We start from the raw sequence: 17,318 nt of genomic DNA on the forward strand, positions 1-17,318 counted from the left end.
TGCTTCAGCCTAGGACTAAGATTTTAAGTGTATACATTTATCAACACTTCTGATTCAGATTTCTACTTGAGAAAATTTTAAATCAATATTTTGTTCTTAATTTTTCTCTTTGTACATTCACATGCATCAATAAAAAATGGTGTGGACATCCCAGTAACATTCTCAAAGTACCTCCTGATGATGAGTTATGAAAAGTTGTATTCTATTACAAAAAGGAAAACAATGCTACAAATAAAGAAAACCAATAATTAATTATTAATGTTTAATAAATTAAAAACCAAACACCAGTGTTTCCAGTTTTTGAAGTGTTCTACATATTAGATTTTCCTATTTACTCATATTCCTGTACATTTAAAACTGGCTAAGATTATGATTTCACAAGAGTTTTGTAGGCTACGGGTAGCCTTTAAAGTTACCCACTAAGGTTACTCTTTCTTTATGGCTCATCTCATCATTTGTATATGGCTTATATCATCATTTGTTTCTCATTAACATATAAAAGAAGCCCTCAAGTTTTAACAGAAACTGTGTAGTTAAAACCTTAACTCTTCTCTCTGTTTCTTTACACAGACTTTGGAACTTCTCATAGTAAAGTTTCTATAAACTCTGAAATGTACATACTTAGTAGTATATGTCTGCTACCATAAATCTTAAATACTTTATGGAAAAGTTTTATGACCTGCCGAACAGTCTTAATTTTGGCATATATAAACAAATTCCCAAAATTAAACATATTTAAAACAATAAAATTTTTAACAAACCTTAGCACTTGCTACAGTGCTCATTATGACAGGTGCCATGTATAGAATAATTGAATTTCTACTCTTACACATCTCTTGAACAACAAATATCTGGAATTATTTTGTTTTTGACATATCTAACTTGACTTTATTCTTAAATGTGTGCTTACATAAGAAATATATGGTTCTAAAATTTCACGACAAGTCTTTTGAACTTATTTTTGTTGAATTTTCTAGTTTAGGAAAATCAATTCCACTTTATGTATAAAAAATTTTCTGTGCTCAGTTTGGCAACACATACACTAAAATTGGAAAAATACAGAGAGAATTAGCATGACCCCTACGCAAAGATGACATGCAAATTCATGAAGATTTCCACATTTTTACAACAACAGATGCTGGAGGGTATGTGGACAGAAGGAAACCCTATTCCATTCTTGGTGGGAGTGAAAACTTGTTCAAGCACTTGGAAAGAAGTATGGCAGTTCCTCAAAAGATTCCACATAGAGCTCCCCTATGACCCAGCAATCCCACTTTTGGGCATTCATCCAAATGATCAAACAAGACCATACTATAACTACCAGCACAGCTATGTTTATTGCAGCATTATTTACCATAGCTAAGATAGGGAACCAAACCCGATGCCCCTCAGAAAATGAATGAATCAAGAAAATTTGGTGTGTGTGTGTGTGTGTGTGTATGTATTTTCCTATCTATCTATCTTTCTATCTATCTATCTATCTATCTAACTACACATACATATATATGTATATAAATTTGTATAAATGTATGTTTATATACATAAATATAAATATAGATTGGAATGTATATATATGTAAGGTATCCCTTACTTGCAATAAATAATATAAGCAGAAAACTGGGATAAGCAGAAAAGATCAAAAGCTATATGCATATTACTAAATAAGATGATGTTAAGCTAAATGAACCCCAAGATAAGGACAGAAGTGTTTTTTTTTATTCTTTCTTACTGTTGTTTCTAACATATTTATAATGTACAATGTGATTTTTTTTTGTTTTTTATTTGGTCCTCCCGCACAGTATAAGCCCTGTTATCACTGGATTTGATGTTGGTGCACCTACATCCTGAAAATACACTTCTCTAATTTGGGGAAGGAAAGGGAAAAATCAAAATGCTTAAATAGAGATAAAAGTTGAGCCATTGTAACAATGAGATGCACAAGACAACATGTTGGGGGGTGTGGGGGTGTGGGGATGAGAAGTATACTTGTGGAGGTGGAGGGGAAGGGATGGTGGGGGGAAAACAAAGGAGGAGGTAACAATGCTTGATAAGAAATGCACTCATGACTTTGCTCATGTAACTTTAACCCCTCTGTACAGTACTTTTACAATAAAAAACATTAGAAAATGTTCTGAGATGGAAGAGTTTATTTTATTTTACCCATATAATATTGTTAACAAAGAAATTAATGGGGGGGAGGATTGGGTGGGGGGTCAGGGGGAGTCTGGGAAGGGATGGGAAGGGGAAACAAAGGAGGAGGCTACAATACTTGATAAGAAATGTGCTCATTATCTTGCCCATGTAATTGTCACCCCTCTGTACAGTATTTTCACAATTAAAACACACACACACACACACACACACACACAAACAAAAAAAAAGAAATTAATGGAAAAGACTGACCCAAAGATATTTTGAGTAAGTGTGTGAGTGTGTGTGTGTGTGTGTGTGTGTGTGTGTGTGTGTGTGTGTGTGCATGCCTGCATGTTGGTGTGCTCAGAGTTTTAACTCAGGGCTTCATGGTCTCGCTAAGCCTTTTCTCTCTAGATTGGTGAGCTACTATATGAGCTACATCTCCATTCCTGGACCTTTGCTAGTTTATTTAAATTTTGGAAAAATAATCTTAGGAATTTTTTGGCCTGATTGGCTTCCAACTCTTATCCATAATTCTCAGGGTCCTGAGTAGATATGCAGAGTAAACAGGATTACACGTGTGACCAACCATCACAATGCTTTCAGAATAATTTTAAAAGTAGAAAAAAATTTACTTCACGGGGGGACTGTTTTATCATTTCCTACTTTTAAAGCATTTTGGAGTGATTATATGTGAATTTATTTCATGTTGAGATTCTTAAAAGAGAGTAAGTGATAGTATTTAAAAGTTTTAGTACTTTTTAAAAAGAATACTGGAACTGTGGGACAGAAGAAATTTGCCTCTCTTTGGATCTCAATTTATAAGCTCAGCTCTGTGCACGATAACCCAATGTCACCAACACAATCTGTGTTGAAGACAAAATGTGACAGAAAACAATTACCATGGGCAATAATTGCTATGCTATTATTTATTGGACAATATGAATATTGAATTGAGAGTGTAAGAGAATGGAGATATTTCACCTACCGTTTTGGTATTGCTGAAAGGCTTTTGGAAACTTTGACTCATTTCCTTCCTCACTGTGTGTCTTTGGGCCATGCACTTAGTGACTTTAATTACAATTTTTCTCAACTCTAAAATGGTAATAACATTAGCATCATAGTTAATGTTTTCTTAAGAACTAAGAGACATAAAACTTGTGAAATACTTAACATAAATTACTAATGAACTTTGAGTTTAGCCAGCAGTTTTTTTTAATACTAAACAGAATGTGCTATGTATTACAGAAATCAATACATGTAGTGAGCCACCAGAAGTAACGTTATCTATTGACTATGCTGTGCTTCCAAGGAAGCCAGGTGGATAACTTCTCATGCTGTAAATCAAACTGCTTATCTTATGTCTTGATAGTGCTAAACTATCAGGGTCAGAATAATGAAGGAATTGTAGACTGAGCTAAGGTCCATATGAAAATGTTCAAAATTGATAAAGCCTAAAAGTAACTAAGCAGTATATTGTGTTTTTCATTATTTAAGTTAAATTGCAAAGAAAGGGAAGACCTAGAAGAATGAATTCTCTTTTTGATAACCTATCATAGGTCCTTAGCAGGATGAACTCTTTCCTCATTCTTGTAGAGGCATCATCAGATGAGAGGAACTCTATTTTTTTGGTTGCGTCTTTCCATTTATTCTTCAGTTTGAAATCTGAACTACATGAGACTGAAAGAAACCAAGGAAAATTAGACACACAGGCTTTGGAAAAAGCAATCAGAGTAAAATAAACTAAATACATATAGCCTTGTAAAAGGCTTCACTAAATTGAGTTATATAGTCTCAAGCATAAGCAAAAATGATTTAAGCAATATCATGTTATTGAAAATTGAAAAATGTTAGGTGTTGCTCAATTTTTTCCTTTCTACTACCTGGAATGTATTATTGATTTTGTATAGAGAGATTAAAGATGAGATTAACAAGGAACTTGATTAAAAATCGATAAAAGTTCTGAATAGACATATTTTCCAATATGCCCTGAAAATCACCAGTGGCTTTAAAAAGTTGTGTTTAATATCACTTCTATGCTGGCTTAATGCTGTGTGAACAGAAGTCATTAGAGAAATGCAATTCAAAATTACTATGATACTACTACATAACTATTATAACTCTTACCAAAAATATTCGAAGGAACTTGGTGTGGTGGTAAAGGCTTGTAATTCCAAGCATTTGGGAAATTGGAGTAAGAGGATTTCAGCTTAAGGCCAGCCTGGGATACTGTACATAGTAAAAACATGCCCTTTAAAAAAAACTTAAAAGGTAATAATGTTGGTGAGAGTGTGGAGCAAAGGAAATTTTCTACACTCTTGGTCAAAATATAGGTTAGTATTCTCGTTGTAGAAAGTAGTATGCAATTTTCTAAAGAAATGCAAAGTTGAAATATCATCTGACCCACCAATCATATGATTAATTCTCTCTGGGTAACTCGTAAATATATCTGTAGTTCACTGTTATTCACATTATTCACAACAGGCAAGATATAAATCAAAGTTATGTGTTCAACTAAAGACTAATAAAGCAACTGTGGCACATGCACAAATATAATTTTCTGTTTCATCTTTAAAATAGCAAGAGATTTCTCCCATTAGCCACAACTTACAATGACCTAAAAGATGTAATCTAAATGATGTAAAATGTTGCTTTCTGATCTTTGTAAAACCACACACACACACACACACACACACACCAACCTAAGCAAGAGAGAAATTTTTCAAAAAGTAAAGCTTTTTGATATTGATTTTTGATATTGCTGGGGCATTTAGGTCACAATATAGATGATAGTGGATATACAGGATGACCAAGTATAGAGTTGTAATGTATTACGTGAGGATACAGGGGACAACACTGGCCTTACATAGGAATGAAGCTAAATATGTAGGAGTTGGTCTTCCTTGTAGGGGTTTCTCTTTTAGGTGTTCTTCCTTCAGTAATGGGTGAGATAAACGTAATTCTTTACATATACTTGCCTGTTTGCAGAAATAATAACAAACAATATAGCAATAATGTTTTATGCTCAACATGGAACAAAATGCCAAATTAATGTACATGAAATTATCCTTGGTATAAACTAATTATTATTAATAAGGGAACCCATGGGACCTATGTTTCTTTAAGTCTGGCATCACTTGATGTGATTTTTTTTTGACGATCTCCTATTTCCTTACAAATGAGGCGGTATCATTCTTTCTGATGGAAGCATAGTATTCCATGTGTATGTATGTGTGTGTGTGTGTGTGTGTGTGTGTGTGTAACATTTTCTTGATCTATTCATCTACTGAGGAGCATCTGGATTGATTCCATATCTTAGCTGTGGTAAATAATATTGTGATAAACATAATTGTGCTGGTAGATTTAGTGTGGCCTTGTTTGTGATCACTTGGGTAATGCCCAGATGTGGGATTACTGGGTAATAGGGGATCATGATTGTGTACATCAAGGATAATATTAGTAGATGAGCAGAAGAGGTCAATTGCTATGTAGATATGACCATATAAGGTGATTCCAAGTGAAATGAACTCTAATACATGTTCTTCATTGTTGTTGTTCTAATGTACTATGTGATTTCTTTTTAACTTTTTGTTTTTCCCCACTTATGATTTATCCCCTGCAGACACTATATTTGATTTTGATACCCTGAGTAGTGTAAATATGTTGAGCTGAACTAGGCAAGGGAAAGGGAAAAAACAAATTGGTGAGACAAAGGAAAAAGGGGGAACCTAGGTAACAGTGATACTCACAAGACAATATGTAGGAAATGATCTTGGTGTGGGCATTGGGAGGGAAGAGGGAGAAAAATGAGGGACTGGGTTACAAGTTAGAAAAGAAATAAATCTATTATCTTACTTACATAACTATAACCCTGCTTTAAATTACCTTGACAATAAAATATAAATAAAAAATAGAATAAAATATTCAAGAGCAGCAATACAGGAGATGGGAGTGGGGGAAATACTGTACTATACAAAGAAGACTACAACAGCTGTGGAGAACAGGAATTTTACTTTATCATAGGAAGTAATGAACTGGCGTACAGATTTTCAGCCTCATGTCAATCACTAAAATGGGAAAACAAAATGCACAATCAGCAAACCAATAAAATAGAAAACTAAACAAGGTGGAGAGATGACTTGGACGAAGAGAAACAAATGACACAACTAGGAAACAAATAAAAAGCTGGTAAGTTTTAAAAATATTACCCATAATTCTAATAAATGTTTTTTGCATCAAAATTTGTTAGAACTATACTTCAAATCACAGTTTAATAGTATATCATTTTAATAATAGGTTACTCATTATTGATTTCTTAATATTGAATGCTTAATATATAATTTTAATTTCAGCAGCTATAGAAAAGAAGAAAGTGAAGCTAATTTTAATGATACATTTTATGAATTGTAAAATTGAGAAGCATTAGAACTTAAATAATATATATTATTGTTTCATTTCTGTGAATTAATGTAGTAGTTCAAAGTGTATTCTACACTTAGCACTCATCTTAACATCAAATAATAGATTATTCCACAATACACTTGGTTTTACGTGGAAGGGTTCAGCACTGTGGTAAAATTCACACCACACAGTACACGAGAATATGACTCCTCTCATCTAGCTTAAATGGTGGAAATTTGATTTCTGCATGCATGTTAAATACGTGTCTAGGTGATATCTATTAAATTATATACATGAGGAGTATTTCAGAAGATAATTAAAAGTCATACTCATTAATTAAATTTTTATTATTTTACAAAATAAATATTTATGGAGACTGAATTTCTGAGTAGATGATGGGTTATGTGTGCCAGATTATACATATTGAGGCTTATTTTATATTCCTGACATTGTTTCTACAGTTAGATTTAATTTTCCATAAGGGGTTAAGTGTATTATGTTGGATATATGAAAGTAAACTGAATGTTTATTCCATTAATCCTTTGCAACTTGTCTAATCCCAATATAAATTATCCATGTGCTTGAAGTAATGAAAATAACAACAGATATAAGCAACAGATATGAATCAGTCTTAGTAGACAAGTATTTTCACCTTTATTTTTATAGTTGATCCTCTTTTACACTACAGAATATTATTGGGAAAATGTGCTCAAGGCTGACCACAATTGCAGAATATTATGGTTTGATCTATCATAAGAAAAGAAAGGAAGGGGAACATTCCTTCCAAAATTCTTCTCCCAGGGATGTGATCAGTTTTATGGTGGTAAGTTGGAAATGAACATTTTTTACTGTCAACCTTGAAAAGCCATCTTGATAGACTTTTTCTGCAAGTGGTTACAGAGGATTATTCATGGATTTGCAAGGATGCCAGATTGCCTCATTTTGAGACAAATAAAACAGGAATTTAGCCAGCTGTTTTTGTATCTTTAGGAGAATAACACATTGACTGTACACCAGGGGATCACTGGGGCCCAGAGAAGCTAATACATTGAATTGTAATCCTAGACCTCTAAAAACAAAACAAAACAAACAAACAAAAAACTCCAGTGAGCACAGCCAGTCAGGGCTGCTATCACAGCCTACATTAAATCAGGCAAAAAACAAAAGCTGAAAGTCATTTAGCTGATAACTAATATATTTCTTATGAGGCAGACTGAAATGAGAGTCCCAAGAGTGGGTCAGAAAGACTGATTAAAGAGACTAAAATTGGTAATACAAAGATTGGAAAATAGAATTCCTTGTAGAACAAATAAATCATAGAATGACTGTGTGTGTAGGGACAAGACCGCAGACCAAATACCAGAAATGCACATTTTCTTAGAGGTCAGCTTCATGAAATATCAATGGAACTCTTTGAGTTCTTAAATATTTGACCACATGTGGAAGAAAGCCAATTGCTAAAGAGAAAGAAAAAGTCATCACTCTGTTAGGAGGTCCAATGAAGTAATCAATCACAGATTTGTAATAAAAAGAGAAAATAATTATTCCAAATGAGGTTTTCATTTGTTTTGATGTAAGTGTTCTTGATTTAGGTGATAGAAATTACCATATAATTGATCCAGTCTCACAACTGAGTTGATATTGACTGCAGTATTCCCACATGAAGGAAAAGAGAAAATTTACAAATGTCTGATGAAATGAGTTGAGGATGAAGTGTTTTAATAGTGATAGTTGAGGTTTAGACACTGGTGAAGAGATGAGTTTTCTTTTATTAACCCCCAGCCCATTTTTAAACTGATGACAGTGGATCACAGCTGTAATCCTAGATACTCATGAAACTGAGATCTGAGGACTGCTGTTGAAAGCCAGCCTGGGCAGGAAAGTCCCTGAGACTCTTATCTCCATTAAACCACCAGAAAACCAGAAGTGGCACTGAGGTTCAAGAGGTACAGACCTCACCTTGAGTTGAAGACCTCAGGAACAGTGCCCAAGCCCAGACTTCAAGCCCCTGGACCAACAACAATAAAAACAAATCTCCCTTTTCTTGGACTGCCTACATCTTTTCCTAACATTCAAAAAAGCCATTTTATCACCCACTACAGTTAAGTCCTATCCTAGCTGCTGCAAATAGGATGATTTGATATCTTATGTCAAAAGTTTCATATTTGAGGAAACAAATACCAGCAGTGGTAACTTTGCTTCCCATCCTTGAACTCTGAGACTGGGCCCTTAACATGTTTATGCTGGTAGCTTTAATGTGAGGTTGGTTGTTATTTATTGGATTACTGCCCATGAGAGGAATTAATGGGTCATAAGAGATCTATGTTTAGTCTTTTGAAGAAACTCTGTACTTCATTCAAGATAGGTTAAAAAGTTTAATTCCCCACCAACAGTGTAATAGAGTTCCCATTTGGCTACATCCATGCCAGCATTTGCTATTTTTAGTTTTCCTCATAGTGGCCATTCTAAGTGGGACGAGGTAGAATCTGTCATGTTTACTTGTACATTTGTTGGCACCTTCTAACTACCATAAATGAATGAATCTATGAAACCTATATTGCTCCGAGTCTTCATTCCTTTCTCTTTGTAATTTTCCCAAGCCTTTCATTTTCCTTAAGACTGGTGAAAAGTCATCCTTTCTTGCAGCGGACCGGCTCTGTCGGGACAACGGAGGACACCTAGTGGAGGAACTGGAATAGTTGGGGAGATGGCAAACAGACAACTCACACACAAGAGGAGTGGATGCTGAGTGCGATTTAATGCAGAGGATAACAAACTTTTAAAGCAAAAGTCTCCATGAGAAAGGGCAAAAGGTTACACAATCTTGCTGCAGGGCTTCATTCTTGGGTGGTCACCAGCTGGTTGCCTGATAGGCACTTGTTTCCGGCTTTACCTCTATTTTTAAGAAATACAATGGGTTTCGATGTTTATCACCAATTAACCATTACTTTTTTCTATAGAGGCCTTAACTGTCCCATAAGATCTTTCCTGTTCCTTCTTTAATAGTAAGCACCAAGGAGTCCTAGATCTAGCAAGTCTCTTAGTAAATGAAAGAGAGTAACAGGAAGTTCTTTCTCCTAAGTAGTTCTCCCAGCAATTGCCATACATTCTTTCTGTTCTAGCCACGCCTACAGCTTCTTGTAAATCTCTTACAAACAATTCTTTCTGCTGAAATGAAATCGTGAAACCCCCAATACTTTTATATTTACTTATGACTTGTCTACTAGCCTCCATAAGAGGGGCTTTCAGGGTAGCACTTAACTCTGGTGAGTTAGTCATATTTTTAAGACACTCATCAGATGCTGGAGTTGTCAACACTCTTAAGAAAGAGCCTTGAATAAGGGAACGTTGAGCATGAGTAAGTACAATGAGCAGCAGGAACAGTAAAAGATTAATAGGCACTCCTATACAGTGAAGAAAAGAAAAACAGGGACAGAAACACATCTTTCCCAGGGGCTTGCCAGCCTTTCCAGGAGGTAGGCCTCTTTGAAGCCCCATTCTCTGAGGTAGACTTCGGTGAAGTCCCATTCTCAGAGATAGGTCTCTGTGAAGCCCCATTCTCAGGTCTGAATGCAGGTTTTCCAAGCTAAGCAGACTCCACCGGAGTAGGCGTGGCACTTTCTGATGGGTGGATAGAATTCCATTGTGTGTGGGGTGTGTGTGTGGGTGTGTGTGTGTGTAAGATGACAATAGGCCCATGAGTTCCTTTCTAAGCCTTTTGTTTCAACTGTAATTTTGTAATTCCATATTAAATTTGGATTGCTTTCTCTACTGCATTGAAGAATATTGTTGGGATTTTGATAGGTATTGCATTGTCAATTGTTTGGGAGCAGTATTGCAGTTTTCACAATGTTAATTCTTCCAACAAGGAGCATTGAAAAGCTTTCCATTTCCTTGAATCTCCTTCAATTTCCTTTTTTGGAGTTTTAAAGTTTTCACAGTAGAGGTCCTTCACATTTTTAGTTAAATTAGTTCCTACTTTTATTGTTGTTGTTTTGTTTTGTTTAGGTTTGATTTGATATTGAGGCTAATACATATGAGGTGGTTTTTTGGATTTCAGCCTGTGTCTTCCCATTGTTGGTAACACAGAAAAAGTACTGATTCTTGTGGGTTTTATACCCTGCTACATCGCTGAAGGTTAGCATCACCTTTACTAACTTGAGGTAGGAAGCTATAGGGTCCTTTAAATACAGGATCATTTCATCTGTGAAAAGTGATAGTTTTACTTCTTCCCTATTTAAATTCCCTTTATGTTTTTCTCTTACCTATAGCCCTTCTAGAAAGTCCATTACTATTTTGAAGAATAATAGAGAGAGTGGACATCCTTTTCTCATCCCTAATTTTAGTATCTTCATGCTTCCACCATTAGGTACATGCTTATTACCTCTTTTTCATACACATACTTTAAATTCTATTGAGGAAATTTCCATGCGTTCCTAGCTTCTCAGACATTTTAACCATAAAGTGCTATTTGAGCTTGTTAAAAGCTATTTCTACATCCCTATAGATGATCACGTGGTTCTTGTCCTTGCTTCTGCTGATGGTGTGCGTTATGTTTATTGACAAGTATATTGAATCCAATTGTATCCTAGGATGCAAACTGTTTCATCATAGGATATGATTTTTTTGATAGTTGCTGAAATTGGTTGGTGAGAATTTTATTAAGAACTTTTGCATCAATGCTTATATAAGTGCTGGGTTCATAGTTCTCTTTCTTTGGTGAGTCCCTATCTGATATGAGGAAGAATCTAATTATAGCTTCATTGAATGTGTTTGATAATTCCATTTCCCTTTCTATTCCACTGAAGAGTTAGATCTGAGTATTGTAAGTTATATGCACGCCTTAATTTCATGGTAAATCCATTGAGTCCTATATTTTTCTGGTATGGAAAATTGTTTATTGACATTTAATTTTCATTTCTTCTTATGTATCATTTCTTGGTTCAATTCAACTATAGGAAAGCATCAATTTCTCCAAGATTCTCCAGGTGATTGGCATATGGTTTTCAAAGTTCTCTCTTATCACATTCACAATTTTGCTAATTTATGTTGTGATGTCTCATTTTTTTCCAACTAATTTTATATATTTGGGTGAGTTCTTTTAGGAGCTCTTAGGAGCTGTGCCTCATCTACTCTTAATGTATTTACCTTGTTCTCTGGTAGGGAACATCTTATATTACCAGTTTCTTTTCTTCATGATCTTCTCTATGTAGGATACATTTGATTCACTTCTATCCTGCTGATCTGGTGGAGATAAATTGTTTCAAGTTTTCTTTGTCATGATTTTTTTTTGGGGTGGTGTGTTCATGGGACCTGAACTCTGGCCTGGGTGCTGTCCTTCAGCTCTTCAGCTCAAGGCTAGCACTCTACCACTTGAGCCACAGCACTGATTCTGGCTTTTTTCTTTTTTCTTATGTGGTGCTGAGGAATTGAACCCAGGGCCTCAGGCACGCACAGCAAGCGCTCTACCAATTAGCCACCTTCCCAGCCCCATGAAATAGTTTTATATATCCTTTAAATATAAAGGAGAGTTTGGCTTGGGATCATATTCATGGTTGGTAGTTGTTTGCCTTTAATGTTTGTCATCTATCATGCAAGCCTCTTTTTTCCTTTTTACCATATCAGCTAAGGAATCTGTATTTATTCTGACTGTATATCCTTTATAAATAATCAATCTTTTCTCTATGACACCTTTAAGAATCCTTTCCTTGATTGTAGGATACATGGGCAGCAAAGATGGCGCTGAGAGGGAGTTGAGTGGGCAGAGCCCAATTTACTGTAGAGCACATGGGCAGCAAAGATGGTGCTGAGAGGGAGTTGAGTGGGCAGAACCCAATTTGCTTTACATTCAGTGCGTAACCAGCCTGTGGAAGCTTAGGTGCATGATAGGGTGTGACCTTGACAGTGATTGGTTCCTCTTCCTCCCCTGCCATGCCTCCCACTCTTTTTTGCTTTAAAAAGGGCTTGCTCTGTTAATAAATGAGTTTCTTCCTGCCTGACTTGACTCCCTGCTGCATCTGATTATCTCCTGGGTTGAGGGAGGCTGGGGAATGGGCGAGCGTCAGCACTTACCTTTCCTCGGGCCCCATCCATCTTTCGTGGGATGGACAAAGTCCCGACATCTGGCGCCCAACGTGGGGCACAAAGGTAAAAGATACTTGCCGAGGCTAAGCAGTCTCTCAGGGTAAGTGAAACCCTTACTATGGGTAATGCTATCTCACAGAAGAAGGAGGAGGAGACAACATTAGGCCTTGAAAGAGTACAGGAGGACTTGGGAAGTGAGAAGGAAAAGGAATGGGTCAAATTCGACTGAGAACACACTGACACATGCACAGTGGAAGTCAAAATAAGGGTGAATGTTACTCCCTCTAACTCAGATGCTGCTGATGGTTGTAGGCCCCCTCCCTATTCCCCCTATTAGAGGGGAGACACGGTGCCTTATGCAACCTGCAAAAGGGACTTGCAACACCTGTACCCCTACCAACCTTCCATGGAGGGGCTGAGGGCTGGGGAAGTAGCCTACTCGGAGGCCGCCACTGGAAAGAAAGGGCCACCACCCAAGAGCCCGGACCCTAGGCCACAGAATTCATTTCCCCAAGCGTATCCAGTCAATCTGGCACCAGGAGCTAACAGGCCCTTGGAATGGTATCCATGGGAAGCTAAGGATCTTAAAGTACTCGGTAAGGCAGTGGCGGAGGATGGCCCAAACTCCTCGGGCCCAGACCCTATTACCAGACATTGCTTATCACCTGTGTGTCCCTAAGGACTGGCTGGATGTGGCCAAAGCTGTCCTTACTTGTTCTCAGTTATTAAATGTTGTGCTTTCTTTAAGGAGGAATGCAGAGTGTGAGCAGAGAATAACCGGCAGGCTCAACCAGCTATAGCTATTACTTACTCATGTTTACAGGGATGGGGGAAGGGTACTCCACTGGCATCCAACAGGCTGCAATACCTGGCCTGTACCATGACCAGGTGAGGCAGCAGGACTTGCCGCATGGTACAAACTGGATGATGTGCCTACTGAGTCCCCCATAGCAGGAGTGAGACAAAAACCAGGTGAGCCTCTACCTGATTTTATAGACCAAGCAGAGCATTCACTGGAAGCTGCCAGCAGGGAACCTCCAAGATCAGTTTGTAAACCTGCTTGTCTGGGAAGAGATGAATGCAAACCACTACATGGCCTGCACAGGATTGAGAGAGAGTTCCCTGGGCAGATGGGTGGTGGCCTCGCAGGATGTGGACATGCAACAGCACCAGTCCCAATCACTGTTTTAGCTTTGCAGGCTCAGACATCTGTAATGACTGAGGCTATTACCCAGACACTGGCAGCCCAGGGCTAAAGAACCCCAAGACCATCGGGGAGAAGGACTTGTTTCAAATGTTGCCAGGAGGGGCACTTTAAGAGGGACTGTTCACAACAATCTCCTGCCAGCCAGCCTGGGAGCAAACTACCCCCTACACCCTGCCCCAGGCTCAGGGAGGGATACCATTGGAAAAAGAATGTGTATCCAAGTTTGATTTAGATGGAAAGCCTTTAAACTAGGGGAGGGGCATCCTCTAGCCCCATTAACTCAAGGAGGAATCCCCACTGCTGTGAGGCCCAGGCAGCCTCTTGGCAAAAAGACCTCAGCCCATAGGATCGTCCCCTTGGTGGAAGGACTCCACCCTACAAATGGATGCCATGTTCACTACAGACCATCAAGCATCCTATGATGATATCCTGGATGGTTATGAAGCACAAAGTCTTAAACAGGATCTAGAGGGAGTTAAGAAAAAGGATTTTTTTAACTTTCATAACTACAGAGAAGAACAAAGGGGACTCGCTTGGGTGCACCCCCGATCCTAAAAGCCACTCCCCCCCGAGTACCTCCCATTAGGTGGAAGCCGGGAAGCCCAATGTGGGTGGAGCAGTGGCCATTGAACAAACCTAAACTTGTAGCCCTCCACCTTCTGGTGGAGAAACAGATAAATCTTGGTCACATATGTCCTTCTATGAGTCCTTGGAACACATCCGTATTTGTTATTCAAAAAGCCTCAGGGGATTGGCTTATGCTCCAAGATGTAAGGTTAATGAAGGGATGGAGCTATTAGGAACGCCCCTAAGAGGCATGCCCTGGACTTCCTCTCTACCTTCAGAATATACCTTGGTTGTAATTTATATTTGTTGGGAGCCGACAGTAAAGCTCTAAGGTCATCTTGACCCCTGTGCTCACTTGGAGGCACGTACAAGGAGCTGGCTTACTTAAGAAACACTAGGTGGGCTGGGAAGTTGGCTCAGTGGTAGAGTGCTTGCCTTGCATGCCTGAGGCCCTGGGTTTGATTCCTCAGCACCATATAAGCAAAAAGAAAAAAACCCAGAAAGGGCGCTGTGGCTCAAGTGGTAGAGCGCTAGCCTTGAGCTGAAGAGCTGAGGGACAGTGCCCAGGCCCAGAGTTCAGGCCCCACGACCGGACCAAAAGAAAAAAAAGAAACACTAGGTGCCCGGGATTGCTTTGCTCTGTCTGCAGAGTTTTTTTTTACTCTCTATCAGTTGACCTTGTCTTGTTTTTACTGCACTCTGTTTTTCCTGAAATTTACCTTGTTTTTCTGGACTATTGTAACCTTATGTTACCTCTTGACTTCTAATAGTATTTATTAGGGAAAGTTAAAAATAAATGGTGCTGCAATCTTGAGCTGCAGACCTCCCAACCCCATCCTGTGTCTTATGTCTTTATTTTTCTGCATCCTCGCCCCCTAATTCAGGATTGCCTTTCGTTGCCGGCAGGCTCCAGCAGATATTAAAGATTGGTTTTTTTCTGTCCCCCTGCATTCAGATGACTGCGAGAAGTTTGCTTTCTTCATCCCTTCTCTTAATTTTTCCCAGCCTGATTAGAGGTGTGAATGGACGGTGCTGCCACAGGGAATAGCCAATAGCCTGGCCTTCTGTCAACAATAGTTGGCCACACTTTTACGGCCTGTTCTGGGTTCAGATACCTCTCTTGCCTATGCCTACATGGATGATATTATTCTGGGGCCTCAAAACCCAAGCTGCCTGGAGGGCCTTCTGGCTCAGGTTCTTGCCATATTCAAAAAGTGGGGGGTTACCATAGCCCTTAATAAAATTCAAAAGGTACCTCCTTTGAAGGTGCTCAGGACCCACCTTACCTTGACTCAGGCCAGCCCCCTTAAGCCTTTGCTGGATATTCCAGCCTCTCTAACCTTAACCCAACTTCAAAGATACAGACTGAAAATGAGGGCCAGTGGTGTCTTCATATGAAGCTTATTCTAAGAATGAGAAAATATGAAATAATGCCTTCTATGTAAGTGATTTGGGAACTGGCAGAGCAAAAAGTGAAATGATGCAACAAAAAAATCTAAAAACAAAATAAATTAGGATAATTATTGAGCAGTCATATTATCTATGAGAACCATGAAAGGAAGAGGAGAGAGACAGATGTGCAATAACCTAGCTATCCACAAAATCCATGCCTCTGATCACTTTATAGAGTAAACAATTGTATATTATCTGAGTCAAGCAGAAAAGGTTAGATAAGGTGATGTTAGGGAAATGAACCCTAAGATATGTATTCAAATGATTTTTTTTCATGTGATAGTTTCTAACACATTTGTAAGATTATTTCTTTGTTGCTTTGTATGTCCCTCCCTCACAGTGTAACCCCTGATTTCACTGTATTTGATGTCGGTATAATTTGTGGAGGGAAAGGGGAAAAACAAATCGTTTAAATAGGGAAACAGGTGGACCTATTGCAACAATGAGATGTACAAGTCGTTATGTGGAAAATAAACTTTATAACTTTGGTGCAGCAGGGGGGAGGGTGGTGGCAGGGGAAGGATGGGAAGGGATGGGAAGGGGAAACAAAGGAGGAGGCTACAATGCTTGATAAACGTACTCATTATCTTGCCTATGTAATTGTAATCACTCTGTACAGTATTTTCACAGTTAAAAATAATAATAAAAGAGATGGAAATAGAATTTATTTATTTACTTGAAATTAGTAAATACATTTTTTTAGTAGCCTATATAAAGAGACATAGCTGTGAGCAAATCGCAGACAAGAATCTAAATCCGATAATTCTAGTAACAGATATGACTGAAATCAGTTGAATCACACTTTTCCTGTAGAGTGAAGGAAAGCAGCTAGAGAAGGCATGTCGATTGTATCTGGGACAAAACTTTGTGGAAAATGGGATCAAGGATTACTTACTGGTGATCCACTTGCGCTGGATGCGTGATCTTAACAATTGCTTGCTGATTCTGAACTATTGCTTTAACCATTATATTCTCCAAGAGGAAAAGGTGAGATTTAATTGATAGCAAAGGACTACTAATATACTTTGACTTCTCAATAAGCACATTCAATCATCAAAATCACATGAAGACATAGACAGGCCTACTTTTTTAGATGAAAACAAGTGTCTTTTAAAAATCAAGGAATTTAAGTATGCCCACAAAATACTTCTATTTTACTACTGCATTATACACTTTTTTTTCCTAATGTTGGGTAACAAATAATGGATCTATTAGAAAGCTCTTAAAGCTCATATGTTCAATAGTGAGTTCTCTTATATTATATCATGATATTTTTTGTTTATGGTCTTAAGAAGAAATTTACTAGCTTAAATTTCTGACAGGACAATATCATCACTGTACATCTTGCTTCTATAAAGTTTTAAATTACTATCTAAGTATTTGCATTAAATAACTACAGAGGAAAAAGTAGACGCCACATTGTTGGCTCATGTCTTCAATCCTAGATAATCAGAAAGATGAAATCTGAGGATTG

General features: G+C 37.8%; 1 non-coding gene across 1 annotated transcript; it reads left to right on the forward strand.

Annotated features, from left to right (window-relative positions):
• Positions 1 to 1,018: 1,018 nt before the first annotated feature.
• LOC122127635 lies at positions 1,019 to 1,125 on the forward strand. Its single transcript, XR_006151228.1, has one exon. It is a non-coding gene; the product is annotated as a U6 spliceosomal RNA (small nuclear RNA).
• The last annotated feature ends 16,193 nt before the right edge of the window (positions 1,126 to 17,318 follow it).

Source organism: Dipodomys spectabilis, unplaced genomic scaffold (assembly GCF_019054845.1).
Source record: "Dipodomys spectabilis isolate Male_0828 unplaced genomic scaffold, ASM1905484v1 ptg000306l, whole genome shotgun sequence".
In the NCBI taxonomy this organism is placed as follows: Eukaryota; Metazoa; Chordata; class Mammalia; order Rodentia; family Heteromyidae; genus Dipodomys; species Dipodomys spectabilis.